This window comes from Eptatretus burgeri, chromosome 2, assembly GCF_056783735.1.
Source record: "Eptatretus burgeri isolate ZD-2024b chromosome 2, Ebu_testis_v1, whole genome shotgun sequence".
Lineage (NCBI taxonomy): Eukaryota > Metazoa > Chordata > Myxini > Myxiniformes > Myxinidae > Eptatretus > Eptatretus burgeri.
In genome coordinates, this window is record NC_140962.1 from 17727216 (window position 1) to 17746154 (window position 18939).

The 18939-nt window shown below is 48.2% G+C and overlaps 1 protein-coding gene and 1 long non-coding RNA gene across 2 annotated transcripts in view; one reads left to right on the plus strand and one right to left on the minus strand.

Moving 5' to 3' along the window:
• The window catches only part of LOC147031500 (uncharacterized), a 121517-nt gene extending 117258 nt beyond the window's left edge, over window positions 1-4259 (minus strand). The window contains exon 1 of the mRNA XM_085849677.1: window positions 4102-4259. The gene's annotated coding sequence lies outside the window, so the exon portion shown is untranslated. The remainder of the gene's footprint in view (window positions 1-4101) is intronic.
• A 426-nt stretch (window positions 4260-4685) lies between these two features.
• Window positions 4686-18939, plus strand: part of LOC147031502 (uncharacterized) — a 566858-nt gene continuing 552604 nt past the window's right edge. The window contains exon 1 of the long non-coding RNA XR_015053331.1: window positions 4686-4727. This is a non-coding gene — a long non-coding RNA (uncharacterized LOC147031502). The remainder of the gene's footprint in view (window positions 4728-18939) is intronic.

Below are 18939 nucleotides of genomic sequence, written 5' to 3' on the forward strand. Positions count from 1 at the left end.
CTTGCTCGCCAACCGCTTTCTGTCGTGCGATTCTTTCCAAATCTTCAATCAGTGACTTGAACTTATTCACCCACATGTCTGAGGCCTTCAGGTCAGCCACTTCTGCTTCAAAATCTCTGACGGAGACACCAGGAATGTAACTCAGGTCGGCTGTGTTCAGTGAACACTCGTTTGGATGGGTGATGAACTTAAAAAGACGAGTGTGCTCACGAAATTCTCCAAAGCGTGCTTTGAATAACTGAAGGAGACTGGATGTGAAGCCAGCCAGCTAACTGGTGGAGATCAAAGTTTTGAGTGGGCTCACTTGTTGTGCATGCATCTTTAAATTGTCTCAGTTTTTCAAAATGTAGTAAACGACCTGTTTCAAGATCCATGATAAAGAGCTCCAGCTTGTTTTCAAAAGCAAACATGGCTTGTTGATGGGATAACACTGTATTTCCAATGCCTTGCATTTTCACGTTGAGCTGGTTCAGATGTTCAGTCATATCCACGAGATAGTAAAACTTGAGGAGCCACTCAGTTTCGGCTAGCTCAGGATGCTCAATCCCTTTCATTTCAAAGAAAGTCCAGATTTCGTTCAGGCAAGCCGCAAAACGGCTAAGCACCTTCCCTCTTGACAACCAATGCACATTGCTGTGCAAAAGCAGACCGTGATAGTTATTTCCAACTTCATCCAGCAGTGTTTTAAACTGGCGACCATTTAAGGCTCGGGCAACAATAAAGTTGATCACACAAATGACCAGCGACATCACTTCGCCAAGCTGCCCATCACACATCTGAGCACAAAGTGCCTCCTGGTGTAGAATGCAATGGAAACTTCGGATGGGTCTATTTTCATGTTCACGGAGAAGCGCCACAAATCCTTTGTTTTTCCCCACCATACACGGAGCACCATCAGTACACACTGAGATAAGTTTATCCAGAGGTAGATTTTTTTCTTGAGCGAACTCCATGAAAGACTTGAATAAATACTCACCTCTTGTGGACCCTTTTATTGGCAGAACAGCAAGACTTTCTTCACGCAGTGTATCACCAGCAGCATATCTTGCAATCACACTGAACTGCGACAAATGGCTTACGTCTGTTGACTCATCCAAAGCCAGGGAAAAGAACGGCGCTGTATTTATGTCCTTCACTTGCGTCTCCTCCACTTGGTTTGCCATCATGATGGTACGATCATGAACAGTTCTTGCCAACAGAGGCATGTCTTGTATCCGTTTGATTATCTTGTCTTTGTTCGGAAGATCATCAAAAAGTTCATTGGCTACATCCAGCATGAACGTTTTAGCATCCTCGCCATCTGTGAATGGTTTTCCGTTCCTCACTATTGCTAAAGATCCAGCAAAGCAAGCGGAATTATAGTCACCTTGCCGGGTCCATACGTGGAGTTGCTGCTGGCTGGCTTGCACCCTGCTCAGTAGCTCTTGGCACGCTTTCTTTCTGCTGTCTCCCGCAGGGTATTTTGATGCAAAGGTAGCATGGCGTGTGTCGAAGTGCCGCTTTATATTCGACCGTTTCATCGATGCAATTTTGTCATTCCAAATTCGACACACCACAGAACCTGCTCTCTCCACAAAGGCGAATTATTCGGCCCATTCGTCCTGAAATGTACGATACTCCTCATCTTTTTTTCTTTTCACCATCTTCTTCGTCGAAGGGTTAGCTTTGAGCAAATGAGAGAGAGGGAGATGTTGACCCAACTGAGGCTAGGCAAATAGTGAGTCTGGCTGGCTTGCGCAAGGGCTTATAGACTCGAGAGGAGCGGCGCGGCCGGCCGACTCTGGGATGCTGTCGCCTCAGCGGTGGCGCGTGATTGGTCGAGATGAATTCCGTGACGCGTGTCGGCGGCGGCACGTCATTGGAGGAACCGAAATCACGAGTCGCCTCGGCCGCATGACTGGACGAAACAAAAACCGCTTCAGCCAATTCGGAGGCGTTTTCTCTTCTCTCCTTCTGTCAAGTTCAGCCCTGCACGTGAATGAAGCACTACACCATTCAAACTATAGGTAAAGCTTCCGCGAGAAATATTGGGCTTTCAAAGTTTCAAACTCCAATTTTATCTGCGAGCCAGATGCAATCATTCGTCGACAGATAAATGGCCGTAACTTGGGAACGGCTCGTCCGATTGACATCAAACCTTGAAAAGGCACATCTGTGGGGCCCCGCAAATATTCCTGGCCAGTTTCAAACAGATCGGATCGGTGGTTGTCGAGAAACGGCGGTCGCAGACAAATAGACAAACAGACGGACAGACACATACACACAGAGATTGCTGGAATTATAGATAGATGCTGTTATCATTATTCTGAGAAAAAATGGCATGATAAGGTGATAAGGTGGAATGACACTTCAGCTGCCATATATACACCTTTTCAACACTGAAAAAAGCAATAAAATGGCCGTAATTTGGGAACCGCTCGTCCGATTGACATCAAACCTCAAAAAGGCACATCTGCGGGGCCCAGCAATATTCCTGGCAAGTTGCAATCAGATTGGACTGGCGGTGGTCGAGAAACGGCGGTTGCAGACAGACACACACACACACACACACACACACACACACACACACACACACACACACACACACACACACACACACACACACACACACACACACATTGCTGAAATTATAGATAGATTAATATGCTGTTATTGTTATTCTGAGAAAAAATTGCATGATAAGGTGATAAGGTGGAGAGACACTTCAGCTGCCATATATACACTAAGAAAAAAAAGGTGGAAGCATTGTGACGTCATTCGTGATGTCATAGCACCGTGTCCTGTCGAGTTGACAGACTATATATCGGTCGTTATTGGTTGACAGACATTGGTCATTGTATTACGTTATTCTTTTTATTCAATTATTGTGCTATGATTGTGTACTGCCAATTATTGTGCTATTATTATTATTAGTAACTAGTACGGGCCCGTAGGTTCGTGCCCGAAGGTGAGTGCCAGTATGTGCAGCGTCTGTCTGTCTCTGTCTCTGTCTATATATGTCTATATATATATATATATATATATATATATATATATGTATATATATATATATATATATATATATATATTCCTGGCAAGTTTCAATCGTGCAAAAGAAATAATAAAAAATAAATAAATAAACATTAATTGTGATGTCATTCGTGACGTCATAGCACCGTGTCTTGTCATTGGTTGACAGATAAATGGCTGTAACTTGGGAACCGCTCGTCCGATTGACATCAAACCTCGAAAAGGCACATCTGCTGGGCCCAGCAATATTCGTGGCAAGTTTCAATGATATCGGACCGGCAGTCGTCGAGAAACGGCAGTCGCAGACACAGACACACAGACACACATTGCTGGAATTGTACATAGATGATCTGCCAAGTTTCAGGATGTTTCGATGAAAACTGGAGGCTGTGAAACAAAAAAAGTCCACAAGAACAACAACGTGAGTAAGACTTGGTCCGAACTCTGTGTTCATCCATGGAGTTCTACGGGAGTCCACAACAACAACGTGAGATCCTCCACGAGGATATAAAACAATATCCCCCTACCGCCACGCGGCGGGGGATAAAAACTCACTCTCCTCATACCTCTTCAAACATGGATGCACGTATCGTCTGTGACGCATCGTCTGTGACGCATCGTCTGTGACGCATCGTCTGTGACGCATCGTTGCTTCATCAATTTCGTGTCGGTAAAGACATGGTTTCAGGTGTGGTGTGCAATCTGTGCCAACGCGGTTCGTCCAACATTCAACGTTTGAAAGTGAACGTGTTGACACGTCCGATGTACAGACGGACGGACGTGCAAGGCCCGAATACGATAAGAGACGTTATGGCGGAAGCAGCAACACCTCACGAACCAAGACAGTCACGTGACCAACACACGGTCGGTTCAGGTGAAGCGGACGAACAAATATCATCCCAAGTGACGTGGCAGCAACGTCATGGACGATTAAAGACGGAATTTCCCGAACATTACCGACGGATAATGATGACAGAATAACAATGGAGTTTGGCGTGAAGGAAAAGACAAAGGAGTAAATCGATGCACAGAACTCACGTGAAGTTCGTCCGGTCGCTCCCAAATCATCAACAACAACATATATATTCTCACCTCACGTCACAAGGCTGTCGAAGGGAAGATCCGCACAATAACCAACAATTCCAAGAAGTCGAGGAACCAGAACCGGCGCTAAGAGGTCTTATTTATCCTCACAACGCGGACGTCGTTGGAAACACGTTTGGACACGGAGATCGAGTTCCTGTGTGACGTCATTGGCAAGCGTGTCACGTGTTCGGGGTGATTCGTGCCACAATGAACATAATTACACGAGTTGTACCTCAGAAACACGTTCGTTCATCAATTATTATCTCACCTGGACTTTCGTCAGGTGACCTGATGCGATTGAGTTGCGTCTGGAGTTGAGTGAATGAGTGAGTGAATGAGTGACTGAATGAGTGACTGAGTGAGTGAGTGAAAGAATGAGTGAGTGACTCCGGAAACACTTCAGTCATTATCACTTGAACCAAACACGCGATTTTGATGAAACTTGGCCACAAGGTTCACATCTGATGCCGAAATATGGTGTTGGGAGTTACATGAATATTAATGATGCATAAGGAGCCGGAACTGACGAGCCGGAACCGAGAGTGACGTCAGCGGGCTTTCCAGTGACGTCAGCGGGCTTTCCAGTGACGTCAGCGGGCTTCCGAGCGTGGAGCTCGAGACGTGATTGAAAGGTGATGAGCGAAAGATCCTTCGTGTGAGCCGTCATTGCTTATACACAACACTAATGGAGGTTTATTTACCGCATCTAACTCTGTGTTCATCCATGGGGTTCTCCGGGAGTCTTTTTGTCCCCTTTTTTTTTTTACGTGAAATCGGCAACAAACGGAGGAATAGGGAGCTTCTTCTTCTTCATTTTTATATATCCTCGTGGAGGATCTCTCAGTCTTACTCACGTTGTTGTTCTTCATCTTCTTGTGGACTTTTTTGTTTCACAGCCAACAGTTTTCATCCAAACTTCCTGAAACTTGGTGTATATATGTAAAAATACCCTCCGCAGACAGTAACCATCTCCGATTTTGAAAATTCCTCCGAGAAAAAAAGTTATGACGTCAAAATATCTCCACGAATGGAAATCGCCGAAAAAATTATCTCCGAAACTCGGCAAGCTTTTTAAATTCTGTTTGCGGGAATCGAACAGGGCATTAGCACAGATAATTTATCGCAAACATAATACCTCACAATGACATCGTATTCGTTTTTATGACGTCATCATTAAAAGGACGAGGATCTTCGCTCATTTGAGCTGGTTTGTTCTCGTTTTGGCTCCAGCGTTTGTTAAACGTGAATAAATTTTGATCTCCCAATGGATTCGCACTGGTACGTGCACATTTACAGTGGGGAGAACAAGTATTTGATACACTGCCGATTTTGCAGGTTTTCCCACTTACAAAGCACGTAGAGGTCTGTAATTTTCATCATAGGTACACTTCAACTGTGAAAGACGGAATCTAAAACAAAAATCCTGAAAATCACATTGTATGATTTATAAATAATTAATTTGGATTTTATTGCATGAAATAAGTATTTGATCACCTACCAACCAGGAAGAATTCCGGCTCTCACAAACCTGTTAGTTTTGTCTTTAAGAAGCCCTCCCATTCTCCACTCATTACCTGTATTAACTGCACCTGTTTGAACTCGTTATCTGCCTCTAATTCCAGCAATGTGTGTGTGTGTGTGTGTGTGTGTGTGTGTGTGTGTGTGTGTGTGTGTGTGTGTGTGTGTGTGTGTGTGTGTGTGTGTCTGTCTGTCTGTCTGTCTGTCTGTTTGTCTGCGACCCACCGTTTCTCGACCACCGCCGGTCCAATCTCATTGAAACTTGCCAGGAATATTGCCGGGGCCTGCAGATGTGCCTTTGCGAGGTTTGATGTCAATCGGATGAGCGGTTCCCAAGTTATGGCCATTTATCTGTCAACCAATAACTGCGAGAGAGGGGGACGGGAGAAAGGGGATGAGAGTGGGGGCGAGAGAGGAGGGGGAAGAGGAAGGGCAAGAGAAGGGGGAGAAAGGGGATGAGAGTGGGGGCGAGAGAGGAGGGGGAAGAGGAAGGGCAAGAGAGGGGGGAGAGAGGGGGAGAGAGAGGAGGGCAAGAGAGAGGGGGAGAGAGAGGGGGAGAGAGAGGGGGGAGAGAGAGGGGGAGAGAGAGAGGGGGCGAGAGAGGGCTGCACATACTGGCACTCACCTACGGGCCCGCACCTACGTGCCCGCACTAGTCTGCATAAAAGACAGCTGTCCACACTCAATCAATCAGACTCCAACCTCTCCACAATGGGCAAGACCAGTAAGCTGTCTAAGGACATCAGGGACAAAATTGTAGACTTGCACAAGGCTGGGATGGGCTACAGGACAATAGGCAAGCAGCTTGGTGAGAAGGCAACAACTGTTGGCGCAATTATTAGAAAATGGAAGAAGTTCAAGATAACAGTCAATCTCCCTCGGTCTGGGGCTCCATGCAAGATCTCACCTCGTGGAGCCTCAATGATCATGAGAAAGGTGAGGGATCAGCCCAGAACAACACGGCAGGACCTGGTCAATGACCTGAAGAGAGCTGGGACCACAGTATCAAAGAAAACCATAAGTAACACACTACACCGTCATGGATTAAAATCCTGCAGCGCAGGCAAGGTCCCTCTGCTCAAGCCAGCACATGTCCAGGCCCGTCTGATGTTTGCCAATGACCATCTGGATGATCCAGAGGAGGAATGGGAGAAGGTCATGTGGTCTGATGAGACCAAAATAGAGCTTTTTGGTTTAAACTCCACTCGCCGTGTTTGGAGGAAGAAGAAGGATGAGTACAACCCCAAGAACACCATCCTAACCGTGAAGCATGGAGGTGGAAACATCATTCATTGGGGATGCTTTTCTGCAAAGGGGACAGGACGACTGCACCGTATTGAGGGGAGGATGGATGGGGCCATGCATCGCGAGATCTTGGCCAACAACCTCCTTCGCTCAACAAGAGCATTGAAGATGGGGCGTGGCTGGGTCTTCCAGCATGACAACGACCCGAAACACACAGCCAGGGCAACTCAGGCGTGGCTCCTTAAGAAGCATCTCAAGGTCCTGGAGTGGCCTCACCAGTCTCCAGACCTGAACCCAATCGAAAATCTTTGGAGGGAGCTGAAAGTCTGTGTTGCCCAGCGACAGTCCCGAAACCTGAAGCATCTGGAGAAGATCTGTATGCAGGAGTGGGCCAAAATCCCTGCTGCAGTCTGTGCAAACCTGGTTTATAACTACAGGAAACGTCTGATCTCTGTAATTTCAAACAAAGGTTTCTGTACCAAATATTATGTTGTTTTTCCGATGTATCAAATACTTATTTCATGCAATAAAATGCAAATTAATTATTTAAAAATCATACAATGTGATTTTCAGGATTTTTGTTTTCGATTCCGTCTTTCACAGTTGAAGTGTACCTTTGATAAAAATTACAGACCTCTACATGCTTTGTAAACTTGTGGGAAAACCTGCAAAATCGGCAGTGTATCAAATACTTGTTCTCCCCACCGTATATTCCCTCATGCGTCTTATCAAGTGAAGGTTCATTCCCATCCGTGGTTCACTCTGGCTTGCACATCAGCAATTGCTCATCACAACCACGATTTCAAGCAGGACCATGTGCAAGGGTCTCTGGAGTCCAAATGTCTGTTCCATAAACCAAGTGACCCCTGTAAAAGAGTTCTTGAGGATGCTAAGCAGCAATATGCAGCTTCTGTTGCTGAATCCGTTGCAACTCAGCTCCTTGGCTTGAGGGGCTTTTGAAGGATTGTCAACAGTGCACTCGACCACAATAAATCTTCCACACCTCCTTTCTTTGATAGACCTCAGGTCTTTACTTCACTTCTGGATAAGGCTCACCTCTTTTCTCATCACTTTATGTCAGATTCTCCCTTCAATGATCAGGGACACCCTCTTCCTGATTTTCCCTCTTGTACAGACTCTGATAATTCTGTTCCATTTATCACTCCTCAGAAGTTTGCCACAATTATTCATACTCGAGCTTCCTCGAAAGCAATGGGTCCTGATGGAATCTCTGTGATTGTATTGAAGATGTGATGTCCTGGACTGTCATCGATTCTTGTCAAGCTTTTCAACCCGTGCTTGTCTGCTTCGGTGTTTCCTTCATCCTGGAAAGTAGCTTCTGCTGTCCCTGTTTTCAAGGGTGCTGGTGATCATTCTGAGCCAAGTAATTGTTGCCCGATCAACCTGATTTCTGCAGTGAGTAAGGTAGTTGAATGTTTCATCAACTAGTTCTTCTTCTTTCAGCTGCTCCCGTTAGGGGTCGCCACAGCGGATCATCCGTTATGATCCGCATAATGATTTGGCACAGGTTTTACGCCGGATGCCCTTCCTGACGCAACCCTGGTCGCCTTCTTACAACCCAGGGATATGGTACACCTATTTTAACCGGGGCATACACCGGGCCCAGTATACTGGTACTCACTTCGCCGACCTCGGAAGGATGAAAGGCTGAGTCAACCTCCTGGTGTGTATTAATTCAAGCGGCCAACGGGGCTTGAACTCAGGACCTTTTGGATCCCAAGCCACTACCCTAACCACTATGCCAACATCAACTAGTGCATGCCCGTAAAAAAAATAAGAACAATAAAAAATATATATTCAAACCGCGAGCAAGAAACAACAACCACACAGGCCGTTTCTTCGCTCTCGTGTGCCCGTACGTGCGTGGCCCGGAAGTTCGCATATCGCAGTTACGATTATTCGCAATTTAGTTTTAATGGCCAATTAATCAATTAGCGCCAACGTATTTTGCCTTTTCGCAATGTCGTCACAAGGAAAAACAAAAAGAGAAGAGAAGAGAGAGAAAAACAATTTACTTCCTGGTTCAGAGCATACCAGCTCACTCTGATGTTTCCGAAATGTATGCACCATCTAATTTGAAAACGATCGTAACTTGGGGCATTGTGTTTATCTATAAATGCGCAGAAGAAATCGAGAAATTATTAGAATACACCAAGTCATCACTCTCCAGAAGCCCGTACGTTGTAACCTGTAATGGGGAACGCGGCTGAGGTTCCCTTCCCCCATCGGCCATGCCCACGCAATAACGTGTCTTGTCATTGGTTTGGTCAATAAATGGCCATAACTTGGGAGGCACTCGTCCGATTAATATCAAACCTTGAAAAGGTACATCCTCAGGTCCCAGCAATATACCTGGCAAGTTTCAATCAGATCGGACCAGTGATTGTCGAGAAACAGCGGTCACAGACACACACGCACACACACACACACACACACACACACACACACACACACACACACACACACACACACACACACACACACACACACACACACACACACACAGATTGCTGGAATTATAGATAGACTCGTACGGGCCCGTAGGGGCGGGCCCGTGGGTGCGTAAAAGATAACTGGATTGGGGCATTATTTCAATTAGTTCGGACCAACCGTATCATAAATGGCCATAACTTGGGAAACACCTGGGAATCATATTCAGGTCCCCAGCGTCAATTGTGACGTCATATCAAATGAAGAAGAATTGTGATGCCCCTGTCTCTCGCTCCCCTCGCTCCCCCTCCTCTAGCCCCTCCTCTCTCCCCCCCTCCTGTCTCGCCCCTCTCTCTCTCGCCCCCACTCTCACCCCCTAACGCCCCCTCCTCTCTCCCCCTCTCTTGAATTGTGACGCCCCTCTCTCACCCCCTCTTTCCCCCCTATCTCGCCCCTCTCTCTCCCCCTCTCTCACCCCCTCTCTTGCCCCTCTCTCTCCCCTCTCTCCCCCTCTCTCTCCCCTCTCTCACTCCCAGTCTCACCCCTCCTCTATTCCCCTCTCTCTCCCCCCTAGTCTCACCCCTCCTCTCTCCCACCTCCTCTCTCCCCCTCCTCTCTCGCCCCTCTCTCTCTCCCCCTCTCTTGACCCCCTCTATCCCCCCTCATCTCGCCCTTCCTCTCTCCCCCTCCTCTCTCGCCCCCACTCTCATCCCCCTCTCCCGTCCCCCTCTCTCGCCCCCACTCTCACCCCTCCTCTCTCGCCCCCTCTCTCTCCCCCTCTCTTTCCCCCCTCTATCCCCCCTAGTCTCACCCTTCCTCTCTCCCCCATCCTCTCTCGCACCCACTCTCATCCCCCCTCTCCCGTCCCCCTCTCTCGCAGATATTGGTCGACACATAAATGGCCGTAACTTGGGAACTGCTCGTCCGATTAATATCAAACCTCGAAAAGGCACATCTGCGGGTCCCCAGCAATATTCCTGGCAAGTTTCAATCAGATCGGACCGTCAATCGTGCAAAATAAATAAAAATAAAAATAAATAAACATTAATTGTGACGTCATTCGTGACGTCATCGCACCGTGTCTTGTCATTGGTCGACAGATAAATGGCCGTAACTTGGGAACCGCTTGTCCGATTAATATCAAACCTTGAAAAGGCACATCCGCGGGTCCCCAGCAATATTCCTGGCAAGTTTCAATCAGATCGGACCGGCGGTCGTCGAGAAACGGCGGTCGCAGACAGACACACACACACACACACACACACACACACACACACACACACACACACACACACACACACACACACACACACACACACACACACACACACACACACACATTGCTGGAATTATAGATAGATGAACAACTTCTCAGCCATCTGGAGGACAATGAATTTCTCACTGACTGCCAGTGTGGCTTTCACCATTCCTGCTCGACTGATGATCTGCTATCCTTGATTGCAGATCATTTCAATAGGGCATTGAAGCTCAAGGGTGAAGCGAGAATAGTTGCTTTGGATATCTCGAAAGCCTCTCATAAAGTGTGGCACAAGGCTCTGCTCCACAAGCTTCAATCGTATGATGTATCTGGAGTGATGCATTCAATCATTTTGGATTTCCTTCCAAATCTCAAGAAAAAGGTGATACTTCAGGGTCAACCTTCTACTTACTCCATCAATTCTGGTGTTCCACAGGGCTCTGTCCTTGGTCCCACTCTGTTCCTTGTTTATATCAACTAGTGCGGGCCTGTAGGTGAGTACCTGTACGTGAGTGCCAGTATGTGCAGCCCTCTCTCTGGGGCTGAAGAGAGAGGGGGGCGAGAGAGGGGGGCGAGAAAGGGATGCGAGAGGGGGGGCGAGAGAGAGGGGGCGAGAGAGAGGGGGCGAGAGAGAGCTACACATACTGGCACTCACATACGGGCACTCACCTACGGGCACTCACCTACGGGCACGCACCTACGGGCATGCACCTACAGGCCCGCACTTGTTGATATAAACAAGGAACAGAGTGGGACCAATGACAGAGCCCTGTGGAACACCAGAATTGAGGAGTAAGTCGGAGAAGGTTGACCCTCAAGGAACACCTTCATCTTGAGATTTGTAAGGAAATCCAAAATGATTGAATGCATCACTCCAGATACATCATACGATTGAAGCTTGTGGAGCAGAGCCTTGTGCCACACTTTATTAGAGGACTGTACTTTATTATCCGTCCATACGTACGTATGTCCGTCAGTCCGTCCACAATCAAACCGAGTGGAGACAAATAACTAATAGTGGAATGGATAGAGGTCGATGAGACATGCACAACGAGAAACTTTCAAGGTCGTTTGAGGTCAAGGTCACGAGGCTGTCAAAGGTGCGAAAATCGTCGATTTCAAATCGTATCTCCTCCCTCATTTATCAAGAGAGATCAAATGTTATTAGTGATTCAGATACTATGGACTATTATCGAGAACAACACGAGCCATTTTTTTGAAATTTGCTCTCGTTACGATTTTATAGCCCTTCAAACTTCGTTCTGACTCCCCGTATGGGCCATTCATAAAGTACGTACATACAATAAAAAAGTATTAAAAAATTAAGAACCGGAATTCTCTGAGACAAATATTACATTTGAAGCTTTTGTCAGATTTAACTTAAACAATGGAACACAAGTTTATATGCACACTTACTTTCATTTATGACATCAACATTGTTTTTAATGTCAATTTGTACTTTTATTTTCATAAATGACGTGCTGTGATATTAAAAGAAAAAGGTAAATTACACCGCTCGGGACTGTGGTGTACTGATAGAAGATGCTTAGCAGGCAGACACGAGCGGGGGAACAGTCGAGCCGGGCTGTGTTGCACAAGCGCGAGCACGGGCGTACTTTGCCCGCGGCTCTCCTTTATTACGTACTCCGCACACTCACGAGCCGGGCGACTACAGCATCACTACCACGCCTCAGGCGGCGCGCACTCCCTATATTCCTGGCAGATACGATGACCACCACGACCACTCCTCCCCTCATCATGCCCCGCCCTGCATGCCCGCAGGCTATACCACACTCCTCCCTCCTAAAAGTATGATTATTAAATGATCACCATCATAATAAGCATAAACAGCACGAAGGACTACGGTATAACAGTAGACAAGGCACAAAAAAGAAAACAGCGAAGTATAACAGCACATCACATCATATAATGCGTGGAAGCGAGCAACTGGAGAAGCACAGCAGCACTACACAGCGAAAACACCCCCAGGCGGCTCATGCTTCCATGGCCCTTGGCGAGGTCGCGGCGACCTCCCGAGCGAGCAAACCTCCCCCGGCACCATCAAACGCCTCCGGCCCACAAGGCGGCACATCTCCCCCAGGCAGACCTGAAGCAGATAAACATTCCGAGGTCGGAAGCCCGCTGTCTGGAAGCCGAGGCGCCAGCGCCAGACTTGATGGACCTTGGATGGGGGCGCTGAACAGCGCCGCTGGCTGGACGCAACCAATGCTCCATAAGAACCCACGCACCACAATCAGCTGAGATGCCAACGCCCATCTAAATGGCCTTGAGCGAACACAGAGAGCTGCGCCCACGGCACCAGGCACGTCTGACCTTGCCGCAACCAGAGGTGGGGGTAACGCCGACCAGCGCACCCGTCCTGGCTCCGAGTCGATCTCCGAGACCCACACGGCAGTTAGACGGTAGCAATTCCATTTAAACCACACCTCAACCATCAGCTCGTCATAAATTAATAGGAATAACATTTGAACCATCGCAAACTCATTTTTCCGTACAGCGCGTTCTTTTGATAAAATCCCAGCACCTGACAAAACAACTACCCGCGGCCTGGGGCAACTGGAGGTCAATAAACCCTCTTTATTCGCCCCCACCTCTCCCAAAGCCCCCACATCACATTGATCATAATACAAATCCCATCGATTGATCTCCACCAAACCCACTCTCACACGGGAACTGCTGGCATTTATTTCAACAACGTTAAACCGCATCACTCGAGCAATGAAAAACAAATATGCAATGAACAGCAACCCACAACCCACATCACGAGTCCGTCTCTTGGTTGTCGACTCGATGTTGTGACTCGCGACTTCCTTTAACGCCACGGGCTCACCGCAACCCGTTGAAGCTGCCCGAACAACACCGGCGCGCATTGCCTCACGAACGCTGCCGAAGCGCGGGAACTCATCGCGAGAGCTGATACGGCTCTCGCCGCTCCCGAACCGTACATCACCGCCGCAGGCAGCAACGAACGGCCGCTCCCGTTGCATCGACGCGGCTCCCACCGCCAGAACCTCGCCCTCGGTACTCGACGAAGGCATCGAAGAGAGCACCGGCACACCTGGAGGTACGAACCGGAGATCCAGCCCGAGGTGCGCCAGCCAGTCCCGACCCAAAAGGACGGGCCCCTCCCCTCGCACCACGAGCACCGAGAGTAGGGCGCTTCGCCCCCGGTAAAGCAGCGAGACGTCGGGCGCTGCAAGCGGCGCAACCGCTTCGCCGGTGTACGTGCGCGATGCGCGGGCAGCACGAGTGGACTCAATTCGACACCCGATCAGTGCCCCGATCACTTCGACATTCACTGGCATCGGTCCTGTCACCGTAGGATCAACTGAAACCAGGCTCAACATGGGCAGCATCTCCCGCTCCGGGTCGCTGGAATCTCCGTGCTCAGGCTGCAAAACTCGACCCGGGGCGTTACCGTGCACGCCATGCACCGAACACCATACCGGCGGTAGGTCTTGACCCGGGACGGAAGGATCGCTTCGCACACCGCCATCTATGACTGTAACGATGGGCGATGACCCTCGGCCCACACACCGTAGACGACCTCGAGTGCTCAGACCGCCGTCCGAGTGATTGCATTGCAACGCTCGCCCACGACCCGTGCCGCAGACCGTGCGCGTGGCCGTGCGTGCCTGGCACATCGCGCTGACCCCCGGACCATCTGCTGTGCCCCGACCATCGAGACCCCGGACATTCTTCAGAGCTCGCGCGACGTCCCACGCCGCGTTCGAGCCGAACCGTGTGTCCTCGTTCTTTAGCCGTGGCTCTGCAGAAATCATTCCCCCGATCTGACGTGCCTCAATAAAACGAACACTGAGCGCGGCCGTTGCCCACTCGACGTGGCCGAAGTCGATTCCGACGAAGGCGGGCACGCGTTCGTGCGCCGTGCACCGACCTTCTGCCATGCTCGTGCTGGCGAGACCCTTGGCTCCGTAGCCTGGAACCGCACGGGTTATTCGCTGCCGCCCTGCACACGCCGATCCGAAGATCCTCGTCAGCCAACTGTGGTGTACTGATAGAAGATGCTTAGCAGGCAGACACGAGCGGGGGAACAGTCGAGCCGGGCTGTGTTGCACAAGCACGAGCGCGGGCGTACTTTGCCTGCGGCTCTCCTTTATTACGTACTCCGCACACTCACGAGCCGGACGACCACAGCATCACTACCACGCCTCAGGCGGCGCGCACTCCCTATATTCCTGGCAGACACGATGACCACCACGACCACTCCTCCCCTCATCATGCCCCGCCCTGCATGCCCGCAGGCTATACCACAGGGACTGCATCGTCATGGATTACAAACATCGGTTCATAAGGAACTGCTGGCTTTGCAAGCGATTAGCGATGTTTGAGGGGGTGGGTGGGTGGTCACTCGCCTGCATACAGGGGGGGGGGGTGGGTGGTTTCGAAACCCGGAAGTAGAGCGTACATACTTTATGAACCGCCCCTATTCCAATCTGGCACAGAGTTACTTTCGACCTCTGGCAGGGATGACCGGCACTCCCTCTTGGGGGTATTTTTTATTTTAACGTGAAATATGCAACACACGGAGGAATAGGGAGCTCCTTCTTCTTCATTTTTCGGTCATCTCTCATGAGATGACCTAATAAAACCAGTCTTGATATCCGTACGTTCGTCTGTCCCCATTTTTTTCTTCCAATTTCTTGATATTTGGTACGTGGGTAGATGTCGATGAGGGATGCACGACGGTATGACCTTTGACCCGATTGAAGGTCAAGATCAACGTCAAGGTCACTCCAAAGTTGCGAAATCGTCCATTTTCAAAATCCATCTCCTCCGCCGTTTATGATCCGATCTTCGAAATTCCTTCGGATTCTGATTATATGGAACAACATCTAAATGGGCCGGTTTTTTGAAATTCGTCCTCGTTATCGAGTCACGTGTTTTTAAAGTTGGAAAAATCGTGCAAATTATGATACAAGCATCAAATTTGGCATTTCTGTTTTTCAGGGCTTCCTGATCAAATCTGCCCGATTGGCCATTTGAAAATCCAAGATGGCGGCCATTTTTCAAGATGGCCGCCAAGTTAGCCTCACGAAGTTGACTTTTTGCTGAGAATTATTTGTCGTTGTCCGATTTGCATGATCTAAATATGGATTCTCATGTTTTCAAGCCTGCTGGGGTGGATTTTCCTGTTTTTAAAGCCCCCTGACACACATTTTTTCTGATTTTGCACATTTGTTTATGATTTTCATACGATTGCATGACTTGACATGTATGTAGTAGTAGCTACTTATACATTGGGTGTAGGGGTGTAGTGTTAGATGTAGTACCTTTGTTTCAGCAGTCAGCCACATCCCTTGGATGGACTACTGGCACTGGTCCTCATCACTGGCCCAACTCTCATCTATGGCTCCAAGAAGTTGCGAGTGCACGGCATTGGCCACACCCTGGTAAACTGTGTTGGCTCGCGGGCTAAACTAGATGAAGGTAGCACACAGAAGGTCTCTGCTTGTGATGGAGTACATCAAGCTCCAAATTTTTGAAGTGCACGAAGTTGATGAAACAGATGTGCTGATTGAATTCAGGCCACTTACCAGTCCTTTAATAAACATTTCCAGTTCATCGCCAAGTAAGAATTTTTTGAAGGAGTGATTGTCGGGCACGACCAAGGCACATTGGTGACATCACTGCTGTGAAACTCAGCATGGGGTTCAGTGTCAGCTAAGTAGGAATTGTATGTTGGCATCATTGTTGGCATCATACTGCAACAACTTACTAGTGTCCCAAATGTTGCCTAATCAACCCCGGATAAGTTAGGCAGCCGCATCTGAATCGACAGGACATGCCAGCGCAGGAGAGCCGAGCCAAGGATAACAGGGTTTTAGTTATCTGGATGGTGTACAGATCACACGGGACTTATGACACTGGATGAACGATCGGACGAGGTGTTGGGCAGATGCATAAACCTAGTTGTATCCCACACAGGAAAGTGTCCATTATACATGTACAGGGTGGTAAAAGGATAAACCCTCGACCCTGAACGTCATACTGGCCATGGACACGAGTTCTACTGGTAAATCATGGAACACTGTCTGGACCAAGTGTTGCCTATGTCAGGAGGTTAAGAAAGAAGATCTAAAGTCCCCCCAGGCCAATCCTGCAAAAAGAGGAGATGATGGGTATATGAACTTGGCAAGGAATATTCCTCTGTTTCATTCACTCAATGCACTACCAATCAAGCTCGACCCTGCAAGACTTGACGAAGGTGGTGGGATAGAGGAAACCTTGAGACAAAACAAGGCACGACATCATGAGAGTTGCAGGCTTCTATTTAACAACACAAAGTTACACAGAGCTGAAAAAAGACCAATCCCTGCAGGTGCGAGTGATGAGGGCAGTAGAAGTAAGATACCACGAAAGGTCCAAGAAGCTAAAACACCAGAATGTTTTCTTTGCGAAACCCAAGGGGGTGAGCTTCGAGAAGCAATGACAATGAAATTGAATAAGAGAATAAACAAATGTGAAAAAACACTCAGTGATAGAAAACTCCTTGCCAAACTGAGTGTAGGAGATGTCGTAGCACAAGAACTGAAATATCACCCTGCCTGCTTGGTGGCACTGTATAACCGAGAACGAGACAACCTGAAGGCGCAGGAGCAAGAGAAAGCACAGGAGCACTGGAAGGAAGCATATCCAATTGCTTTCTTCGAACTGGTCACCTACATTAGTGAGATGAAAACTGCCAGTGATAGTACAGATCCACCCATTTTCAGGCTTGCTGATATGACCATGCTTTACAAGCAGAGGCTGGGGCAGCTTGGTGTTGAATCGCCTGAGGTTCATCCTACTCGACTTTAGGACCAGCTGCTTTTTCACATCCCCAAGCTGCAAGCTCATCGCCAAGGACGAGATGTTCTGCTGGCTTTTGAGAATGATGTAGGCTCAATCCTCACACAAGCATCCAAGTACGGTGAAGTGATCCATCTAGCGAAAGCTGCTGGGATAATAAGACGAGACATGCTCCATCAAAAGTCGGATTTCAGCAGCACGTTTCACGACACAGACCTAGAACAGGCTGTACCACCATCACTTCTGCAATTTGTATGCATGGTCAAACATGGCGCAGACATCAAGTCCCAACTCTAGCATGGAGCATCGAAATCTGACCTTTCCATATCACAGCTCCTGCAGTACAACTGCTTTGCCAAGTACAAGGAAGTCACTGGATGCTGTCTCTCCATGTTGTCATGAAGAAGCTGACACTCGAATATTTGTACACGCCAGGGATGCAACGACGGATGGTCGCAAGTCCATTATCATTAAGGCTAATGACACGGACGTACTAGTCATCGCAATATCTGTACTGCCATCCTTACAGGAACTAGGTCTTGAGAACATGTGGATTGCCTTTGGCCAAGGAGCCAAGGCGCAATGGATTCCAGTCCATGATAGTAGGGTCATTTGCTTGGAATCCGTGACCATTTTGTTCCTACCTTTTTCTCTCGATGGATTTGACAACCTGACCCATTTTAAAGGAAAATTAGCTCCTATGCCCCTCTGAAAAATGACGGCTCACTCTGCTCGAGCCCAATATTCAAAATGGCCGCCAACGCCATCTTGAAAAACATGAAATGTAATATCTCTGGCATCAGATGAGCTACAAGGACGAATGAGGTGTCCTTTTTCACTAATTCTGGCATTACAAAATCCACTGGAATTGTTATTGTAGAGTTTAGGGATCATTCTGATCACTAAACCCAAGATGGCCGCCAACACCATCTTGAAAAACATGAAATGTAATATCTCGGCATTAGATGAGTTACAAGGACGAATGAGGTATCATTTTTCACTTATTATGGCATTACAAATCCACTGGAATGGTTATTGTAGAGTTTTGGATTCATCCTGACCTCTACATCCAAGATGGCCACTGTCCGCCATCTTGAAAAACATGAATGAGATGCTTTTTGATTTTGCAAAAATGATTGATTTTGCAAGCTTACACATCACATCATTGAGAATTGTCTTACTGGGTGGGTTGGGATAGGTCATGTTGTATATTACTCGACTCTTCTCATCTGCATTTGACATGCTGGCGTGAAACCCTGAAAACCCATGCACAGTCTGTTCTTCTGGCTTAGGTCTCGTTCGGTCATCTTGCGCCCTGGCCAATGCATGGATCACACCACGAATTATTTGCACCGATGTGTCAGGAGGAGGAGTACTTTGATCAGCTGGTGGTTTCCTGAGAAGTGGTTCCCCACGCTTCGCTGTCTTGTATGGGTTGACTTTTTGCATTTCACTTCCGAGCTCTTTGAGAGTTGTCCAGAGGTTTGATGCAAAGTTGGCACCGGGAACTGGTCTATCCTCGTGATTCTCAGAAGGGA